The following is a 10733-nucleotide window of genomic DNA, read 5'->3' as shown; positions in this document are numbered from 1 at the left end:
CTTCCATCGACGATGTTGGCGAACAATACGAGTGTTCACGCATCTACGAATTTTACGTCGTTTCTTTTAGCCCTTTACCGTTTTAGGTATTTGTACAGCAAAAACCGACCGTCATTGTTCATGCCGTAACCGTTTTATTTTTACTTGTATTATGTACAACGTGGGGTGATACCCTCAGAAATGCGATGCAACAACTTTCAAGTCCAGAAAACGAACACAGATTTCACTATTAGCACTAATAATTATTTGGATTTATTGCCGATCGGGCAAAACTGTTGCAATATGAAATAAATCAGATCCGTGCACTGGAGTGGATCCCTAAGGTAAGTGGATACCAGGTTGGTTCTCTGGGTGGAATGCAGGAGTGTTGCCAGTCACAGCGGTGCCAGCAATGTAACAAGTCTAGCAAATATCGACTAGTGCAGGTTGCACCGCTGGCTTAATTTGAGAGTCCTCTTCGCCATCGACCTTGCCCAGTCCGTCGAAATCGCCTTTGGAAATGTTTGACGCAAATGGGACCTGCCACACGCACACCACTTGCTGCGCCTACACCAACACTTCTTTCTGCGCCTGCACACACGTACAATACCCTGTCTCGCACTTCAATTTAATGTGAGTTGTCTCATTAACGAATATTTCTTTGATGTCGCTTTCTAGCGGATCGACGGATTTCGCCTCGCCATGCGTTCGCCTGTTTCCTTACTGTTTAATGCCTACTGATATTCCTGTTTTTGTTTCAAGTATACAGCCACAGTTCGACGGATTTCGCCACGCCATGCGCTCGCCTGTACCTTTGTTGTCTACCGTTATGCCTGTGTTTGTTATATGCGTGATCATGTGGAGTATGTTGGCATGGGCTTTGGAAGTTGTTGGTTTCCGGGATCCTTGTCGTTTCCTTGTCGTTTTCTGTTGTCCTTGTCGTTCTTCTTGTGCGGGCCTGTTTTGCAGCTTTCCTTCCCTGACTTTTTCCTGCAAACCGCGCTGCAAGATTTCGCCAATCGACATCTTGGACATCACTTACAATGTTTGTTTCTCTCTCTCTCTCTTTCTCTTTCTCTCTCTCTCTCTCTCTCTCTCTCTCTCTCTCTCTCTCTCTCTCTCTCTCGCTCTCTCTCCCTCTCTTTTGCTCCCTCTCTCGCTCCCTCCCTCTTATTACGGCTAATTGTTCCCGCTCTTTCTCTTTTGTTGTCCCATAAACTTCTTTATATTCGATCTATTTGCAATTTTCCCCTTCCTTTTTATTTCTCAACATGGACGCGGAGTCTTTTCAAGTAGGGGTGGCATGCTAGGTTCACGATCTCACATATGCACACACTCGCACACTGGTACGCACTCACACACTTGTATGCACTAACACACTCGTACTCATCTTTACAGACTCGTACTCATCTTTACAGACTTGTACTCACCTTTACTCTCAAATCCACCTTTGAACTCTCGTACTCACCTTTTAACCTTTTCTAACCTTTTCTTCCGTTGGCCTGGGTAGCTGGATTTGTGCTCTACAGTCCGTTTCAAAAAGATTTGCAATCCTGGCGATCGCCCGCGGAGTTTGACGTCTTACCGTATGAGCACTCCACCGCTGCCTGGAAAAACTCACTGTGAACTCGAAGAAATATTCCGCGCGAAAGCAGGAAAAATGACAACTCACTCACGTTGATACAGTCATGTACGTCTGGTTTACAACAAACTAGTTCTTCCTCGTATCGATAATGGAGTCAGAGAGGACATGTCGAAACGAAAGTGTTGTAAATGTTGACGAGCGGCATCTGTGATTTGACGGTCAAATTGTTTGCTATCGCGGCCAGTTTCTGATCAATATCCGTTCAACCATGTCTCTGTCAGTGAGCGATGTCCAGCCTAAACGCTCTTTGCTTTGCTGCGCTGAAGGTCAAATTGTTTGACTTTCGCGGCCAGTTTCTGATCAATATCCGATCAACCATGTCTCTGTCAGTGAGCGATGTCCAGCCAAAACGCTCTTTGCTTTGCTGCGCTGAGGGTCAAATTGTTTGTCTCTCGCGGCCAGTTTCTGATCAATATCCGATCAACCATGTCTCTGTCAGTGAGCGATGTCCAGGCAAAACGCTCTTTGCTTTGCTGCGCTAACGCAGTGACGGTCAAATTGTTTGACAATCGCGGCCAGCCTCTGATCAATATCCGATCAACCATGTCTCTGTGAGTGTCAGTGAGCGATATCCAGCCATAACGCGTCTTTGCTTTGCTGCGTTGACGGTCAAATTGCTTGACGATCGCGCCAAGTTTCTGATCAATATCCGATCAACCATGTCTCTGTCAGTGAGCGATGTCCAGCCAAAATGCGATCTGCTGAGCTGCGAAACGCACTGCCATCCCGCAATTTAGACCTGACAGGAACAAAACCTACTCCGCGGACTAGCTTGCACGTGAGGACTTGGCCGCTCTGGCAGCGGAGCAGAACCTAGCCAGGGCAAGCTACATCCAGGGACTGATCAGTGCCAGCAGCGTTGTTCCAGATCCGGTACTTAGAGTGCATTGCCCACTATGCTAATGGGCAGCCGCATTGGACGGCGCTCGCATCAATTGCTGTATATAGTAATGCCGATAAATCATGTTTGGGTCATGTTGTATTTTTGGGAGAACAGTGAGGATCGTGATTCAGGCCGGCATTGCGCCAAGTGCGCCTATATTCGCTCACAAGTGCATCCTTTAAGCCATCCCGTAAGGGAGAACAGTAGGGATCGTGGGTCAGGCCGGCATTCAGCCAAGTGCGCGTACATTCGCCCACAAGTGCATCCCTACTGCATGCTCGTGTATTGACAAGTCTGAATTCAACAGTAGGGATCGTGGATCAGGCCGGCATTCAGCCAAGTGCGCCTACATTCTCCCACAAATGCATTCCTACTGCATGCTCGTGTATTGACACGTCTGAATTCTCGCCGGGCAACTGTTGCCTCAGTTAGTGTCAGCATTGACCATAATAACACACAGCGGTGCTTGCAATACTAGCTCTGGCATTGGACCAGATTATTGCATTTTGTATGCGGCAATTGTTGCCTATCTCCTGGTAATACAACGCGTAATAGCTCCCAAACAGGTCGGCTTGTTGTGTGGTTGGTAACAATAATTAACGAAATGCAAAATCCCGAAAAACCCATTTGCCGTATCTGAAAAGAACAGAACTATGCCAAAAACGCCTTTTTACGATACATGCACAACATGACTTACAGTTTTTGTAATTTGGTTGTGGTTTTGAACAGGCCGGCAGGTAGGTGAACAAGTTGATTACCGTTCAAATTTCTGCGACAGCAAAGTAGAATTTTGACAGGATGTATATCACTTCCTGGACGAATTTCTTATTACTCTATTTTGCGTGCTAGTTTGTAGGTGGAGTGTGTGGGTTACAGTGAGGGCTGCGTGCCACCCGGCTGTGTAGATTCACTCAAAGTGTGAGTTACAAAGTCTGAAGAAAATGTAGAACTGTTTCTGCTGGGATGACCACTACACCATAGCTCAGTGGTTACAGCATTACTGGCTACAAGCGAGGGTCCCTGGATCGAGTCCTTGTGGTGTCAGTCAATTTTTTCTTCAGTCTGTTCCCCTTTGTGTCTTACCCTCGAAGTAGTGAACTCTATAAGAAGTAAAACAATAAATTATGATGTTTAGTTCTAGTGGTGAGCCAATTTAATTATGGTAAAAGAGCAGAAGGACAACCTATTACGAGTTACGACTAGGGATTATTATTATTTACACAAAAGACACAAAGGCACACAATGAAAACCTTGGCAAATTAAGTCCGTTTTGACTCAGAGTTTCATGGCTGAACCAATCATCAGACAACGATAATGGAATAGGAGGCAGCGCTGGTATATCTAAACGGAGAGAGGTGTGATAATACGATAGCGAGAGGAGTAATCGCGTGAATGTATACATGGTCAGGCTATTTCAGAGGCAGATGCAGTAGGCGAAGGTCTAGCACTAACAAGCACGCGCTTAATCTCACACCACACCCCCCCCCCCACCCCTACACACACACACACACACACATACTAACACGCACACACATAGTAACACCCACACACATACACACATACACGCACACACTAACACACACAAATCTCGATTTGTGCGATCGAAGCACGATATTTTACGTCCTGAAGCTGGCCGTGTGCCGACCACCGCGTGACATATCAGATCGACGGATTTGATCGATTTGATCGACAATCAAGATCATAATCAAAATCTAGATGATCAGGTTGATCAGCAACATGATATTTTGCTATGCTACTACTGTGATGTATGATGGAATGCTGCTTGAGTGAAACCATGAAGAGGCACGATGCCCTGCACTTCATGATTTGGGATCTAGCTGCAACCTGTTTTCCAGGAATATCATTTGAAATTTCGACCACGTAGCATACTGACCAACCACAAAAATCTCAATCCCTTGACAATACAAGCAGAATCCCTGGATTTTTTGCAAAATCCCTGGATGGCACAAAACAAGTGAAAAGGGATTTTCCCGCCAAAAAAAGTTCAACTCTGCAGATCGAGAAGTTGATCGAAATAAATAACCGGCCTTGAGGTCGACTTTCAGGCGACAACCTGGCTGGAAAACTGAAGTGCAGAAAGGGTGAATTATCCGGCGGATACGGTGCGGAGTCCTCGGAGCCGCGATCGCGATATGTCACAAGATCGCCAGTCTCCGGGGCCAGTGGATTCGTGAAACAGGCAGGGAAGAGCACGCATGGTCTGACTGCATGACATGTCGACACAGATCAGACTCAGTAGTGACAGTACGCGCGGCACACGGTGATGAGAAGTGATTTTTTTACGCTTGGTGGTTTACTTGTTCGCCTCATTTGAAGGTGTCGTGGGAGCGTCAGGCGAAAACACCTACAGCCACCATTCTGGCAGTCGTACTGCACGAGGAGGAGGCGAAGTCGATCGTCTAAATCGTGCCTATAGAGTGAAAAAAAATCAAGGAAGCACAGTGTAGCTTGGAGGAGATGAAAAAATGTCGACGTTTTGCAGGTTGACGCACTTGCAGATGCGCCCTGAAACACCAGCAGCGACGAAAACTAGAAGGTCAGGCCAAGAAACGACACAGTAGTTATCTATCTACCGTCTCTTGGTTGATTTTTTACTACAGGTGCTCCTTTGTACATATGCTTGAGTTCTGAAATTAAGCGCACGTTTTAATAAGTCGGACCAAGTATATTAAAACGGAGAGGTTCCAGGCTGTCCAAGAGAGTGCTCAATACCGAGTGGTAGAGCTGGTTCAAACACGCTACTATAACCACCAATCATCATTCCACCACAGACAACATGAGAAGGACACGCGTCTATCGCAGTACGTCTGGGCCAAGAAGGATGAAGGTAAGGCTTGCTGCATTCATTGGCTGGTACACTGCAGAGCAGCGGCCTACGCGGCAACAAAAGCAAAAGGTGCAACCTGTACCTGGCGGATCGCGGAAGCAGACAAGCACCTCTCTCTCAACAAAAGGAGTGAGCTTGTGTCAAAGTGTGGTCACGAGAATAAGTACTGCCTTCGGAACTTCAAACCATCCACAGCCATCACCTAATTAAGCAAGAGACAACCGGCTGACAACCGGCTGAGTAAAAGTGTGAATGACAGCAGTGGTGAAAGGTGACAACCACTGGAGCCGGTTGTCTCTTACTTGATTAGGTGATGGCTGTGGATGATTTTATTTTTGGATTTGCCTCATGATGCAGTCATTCACGCTTTGCACTGCCGCCGTTCGCAACTTTTAGATTTGCGCCATGCTGCAGCTATTTACACTTTGCTTTGTGAGTATATAAACCAATACTGATCTAGATTTCTCATTACTGTTTTCTGATGGTCGCTTAGTGCGTGAAACTCGGAGTAAAAACACTTTCTCTGTCCTCTAATTGTTTGTTTTATTAGAGACCTTACAATAACCCCAGTTGAGTTGTGCGTTGAAACAAATTGGCTGGTAATTGAGTCAATAGATTGTCGTTCAAAGTCCTGAAGAATGCCAGGGATGCAGACAAAAGGACAACACACAAGATGGAGATAACGAACACGGAGCAGAGTCAAATTGAGAAGGAAGTAATGTACGGCACGAAACCACTATTGTGCTGAATTTGCTCAGCACTAAAGGCAGCTCACAATACGTGTTGCACTAACTGATAACAAATAGATATTTTGTCCCCTGCCAATATTTATGTCCAAATATTTTCCGAAAATATAGATCCAATCTATTTTTCCCTACTGTGAACACATGGTCAGTCTGAGAATGGTGTACTGGGTGACTGTATCTGTTCAGCACGCAGAGAAGGACGGCGCTGTTGGATTCGACATTGCTATTATAACAAGAAGGTTATTTCATACATGAACTGAGTGCACATTGCACTGTGACAGGCCTTAGCCTGACAGTAAGCTGGCAAGTTACTGCTGTCATGCACCACTCTCACTCTCACTCTTACTGTTATAGAAACTTTCAATTTTTTACAGAAACTTTAAAAAAATTCAATTTTTTGAGTGTCCATACGGATCAGACGCGGCGGACTCTGTTATTTATGTTACAAGGGCATGGCGCTCTGATAGGGCCCGAAGACATGTGCGTGGTTCCTAGGGCAGTAGACCAGAGGGCGTCACGACCACTTGTACTTTTGTTTGTCATGGCTGTTGGATGGATGGCATCCTGGTTTGGTTTTCTTATGATATTAGCCTGGGAGAAGCATGCCACCAATTAGCTGCAGTGTTATTTTGGCTGAAATCACGTTCAAGACTAAAATGTGACGTGTGCTCAATGCCATCACATCCCCTGTGAGTGACACCATACATGATACGGATGGAATACTACGCAAAAATAATGTACACAGATTTTTACTTCAGCTCGGCAGAAATTGGAGCACCGTGCCCATAGGCTACAAGTAGTCTCGCTTCTCTTTCTTTGCCTGTCTCTCTGTCTGTTTCTCTACCTATCAGTGTGTCTCTCTCTATCTCCGTTTGTGGTCGTGTGTATGTGTGTGTGTGTGTGTTTCTCTCTCTCTCTCTCGCTTTCTCTCTCACTTTCTCTCCCTCTACCTCTCTTTCTCTCTCTTTCTTTCTCTTTCTCTCTCTCTCCCTCTCACTTTCACACTCACTCTATCTCTCCCTCTTTCTCTCTCTCTCTCTCTTTCTCTCTCTCTCTCTCTTTCTCTCTCTCTCTCTCTCTCTCTCTCTCTCTCTCTCTCTCTCTCTCTCTCTCTCCCCCCCCCCCTCTCTCTCTCTCTCTCTCTCTCTCTCTCCTCTCGTGAAAATCCCTTTTGTACGGTGGTACTGGGAAGGATTTGAAATTTCTTCTCACATCAACCCTCGACGTGCTACCTTCTCCGACGAACCTACGCCGTTGGGGAAACACGGTAGTGGATCCGTACTGTAGTTTGTGCCGTGCCTGGGCCTGTACTATGCATCACGTGCTTGGAACTTGTCGCGTAGCGCTGGACCAGAGACGTTACACCTGGAGGCACAACGTACTAGGGGTCATAGTCAGGAACATGCGTGAGGAGATTCGAATCCGCGCTGCTGCAAACACCATACAAACTGAAAATTCGAATGAGCTTGACTTCATCTCGTTTTGCAAGGCGGGAGAGAAGCAAGTTCGCGTTCAGCCCAGACGAAAGTTGGTTACGACTGATCTCCTGTCAGCGACCTCAGACTGAAAACTTCTTGCCGACTCAGTAGTGCAAAGATTTCTTTCCCTAGCTGTGTTGCACTTACCACCCTAAGACCAGATATAGTTCTGTACTCTACGAGTCGTAGGATTGTATTCCGGATGGAGTTGACAGTTTGTGCTGAGGACAGATTCAGTGTCAGTAACTCGCAGAAGCCTCTGTTTGTTTCTCGAACAAATATCAATGCACAGTTTGTCTGTGTGGGCACGTCAAGAAAAAGAAAAAAGATCGATACTACGTACCGCTTGTATGTGTTCGTTTCTCATAGAGGTAGTGCGGGGATAAATGACTAGTTTCTTTTGTTTCTAAATAAACATCGGTGTTTACGGACGGTCCCTAATATGGTAAGTCCGGCAATAATTCTTTCATTACACAACTTACAGAGTTTGCAATTTCACTAACGGAGAAAACACTCCTCCAGGTAGTTCCTTCAGTGCATTATTCTCAAGGTAGCTGAAGAAAAGCAGGGAAGCAGACAGCAGTTCAACTACCTTTTGGTGGTTAGAACCATATCCCTCACACATTCATGTTCAGTGTACGTGTACTGCTTCCAGTAACTGGTCTTGTGATGCAAATTACTACCAGGCCAGTGGCAGCAACTGGTCCGTGAGGAGCTGCACCAACCCCACATTCTTGCCACGGCGGGGTTGCCAAGCAATGCAAATACAATAGGAAGCAATTGGCTCATGAAGAGCTGCAATTGGCTCATAATGAGTCCCAACTAGCGAAGCAAATGACCAGTTTTGAGCAAAAGATCTCAATGTTCCCTAGTAGACCCAGGTTCTCGAAGTCCGTACATGGTATCCTAAGTTCATACGCCCATAATTTCATGTTCTGTTATTGTATTCGACTCAAATATTTAATGGAGGGGACAGTGTGGTATGTTCTCCTCGCGTAGCAATTTTCAGGGATCTACGATTAGCAGAAGTCCCATACCACGCGAGTGGGTTTTCGAGTGTCCATACGAAATACAAATTGGGTTACATTTCATGCAAAAATCAACTTTGCCAAGACCGATTTCGAACGGACACAGCGTCAAACAGACCTTCACTCAATCATCAAGAGCCAGCTTAGAGCTGACAATGGCCAGAGGAGAAGAATTTACAGAGAACCACCAATCCTTGGAGAAAGGTTGACACTCCAGGCATCTCCACCACTGTTTTGCCGCGGTTTTCACAGCGCAGCTGCTTCTTCTCTGAGCCGACTAAAATCAGTTTGCATTTCGGCAACAAACTACGCTTTTGCAAGAAATACTGGTGGAGGCACATGCCAAACATATCCCTTCGGTGCTTTCGTCGTAATTAGCAGAAATATGTGTGTATTTCGAGTCACCTCTGATCAGTACGGACTTAGAGTACCCTCTGCGACACCAACATTTGATATGAAAAATCTGCGAACTCCAGAGAAACAGATCGGATCGAAAGATGGCCTGGTTCAATCGAGCCTGGCCTCAGAACAAACTTGGACAAGATACCTTCCATCCACGAGCAGAATTCTGGCAAGTGATCATTGCTAGTGTGAGTTTCAGCTCGGCAAACACACACTGTAAAAGTGTACGAACTTCGAGCACCTCGGTCTACCATTAGCAAGAGGTTACGATGGGTGGGATAGAGGTTTAAGCTAAAAGTCGCCAATATTATGACTTTGCAGTGAAGCCAACAGCAAGAAAGAAATAGAAAGCAAGTGGTTGCCCACATGCATGGCACAATACCATTTTGTTTGGCGCTGCCAAGGCAGATGCCTGTGACGTCAGGCTAGGCATACGAAAAGCTCTGCGCTGGTAGTGTGTGTGTAATGGTATACAGTGCGACAATACGACATGTGATATTACGAATATGGAGCAAATATCTTAACATCGCAACCAATAGGCCAAACAGCGTGGTAACCATTATTTATTATGACTACAATCACGAAAATGGAAGAGAGAGAGAGAGAAATGTACATGTAAGAGGAAGCAAATGTTCAGGACAGATTTATCCTTATGATCATCAGTGAACATACGCAACAAGGGGTAGAAAACCAAGCAAAAAAAAACAGCGGCGCATAAAAAAGAACTTGATGGTTATGACAGATTCTTTTTGTACACACAACTCGGGCTTCTACAAGTGAATGTATGATAGCCTCTAATACATGCAGCTGCAACACATGGGCGTGATTAGCACGGCACAGTACAGAAAAAGAATAAAAAACTATAAGACTTTGATAGATATGAAAACGCTTAGAACTGGTCAAGAACAGTCGCTGTAGTGGCGAATACTCGTTTCCACCAGGGAGTCGAAAAATATTATATGACTCTCTGGTTTCTCCAGAACTCCGCGAAACGAGGAGTAAAAGGCACAGCCAAACTCACTCCATTTTCTCTACTCCTGCCAGCACTGAATGGCAGCGGCTATCAAGTTCCGTCCACTTTTCTTAGCCACGAGACTTAAGTCGGAATACAGACTTCTACAGAATGCATGGTCACCAGCAATCGAATCTTGGCTTGAACAAGAACTTGAATGCATAATAATCTCATTGCATCGTGCAATCGCAAGAAGCTGCTTTGATCACTCGCTCATTGTCTGAGTTTGCCTATCCGTTCCATCGCTTTTCATCACTCTCCAACTCAGTGCTAGAGAGTCCAAGCAGCGCATTAGCCCCTCGGGGAGTAGTTTTCAGTTTCGCTCGCCATGGCTGTCATCACCTAAGTTGCCACATTGCAACCATCGATTCCGCTCAGTTTGTTGTGAAAGGTCTCTTGTCTTGCATAGTATTCCTTTCATGGCATGCCAGGGAAGGATGAGAAAGTGACAGTGACTCGTATCACAGCAGTTTCTGCGCAAACCAGTCCCTCATAAATCCATCACGAAGTTTTGTTAACGGATGAAGTACAAACAATAACAGGCCAGAGAAAGTGTTTTTACTCCGAGTTTCACGCACTAAGCGATCATCAGAAAACAGTAATGAGATTAATCTGGATCAGTATTGGTTTAGGGGCCGTCCGTAAATATCGATGTTTTTTTAGAGACGATATTGGTGCGTCTGGGGGGGAGGGGGTTTGGGCCATGTGCGTC

This window comes from Sycon ciliatum, chromosome 7 (genome assembly GCF_964019385.1).
Source record: "Sycon ciliatum chromosome 7, ocSycCili1.1, whole genome shotgun sequence".
Classification (NCBI taxonomy): domain Eukaryota; kingdom Metazoa; phylum Porifera; class Calcarea; order Leucosolenida; family Sycettidae; genus Sycon; species Sycon ciliatum.
The sequence above is the reverse complement of the archived record's forward strand: the minus strand, read 5'-3'. Positions refer to the sequence as shown.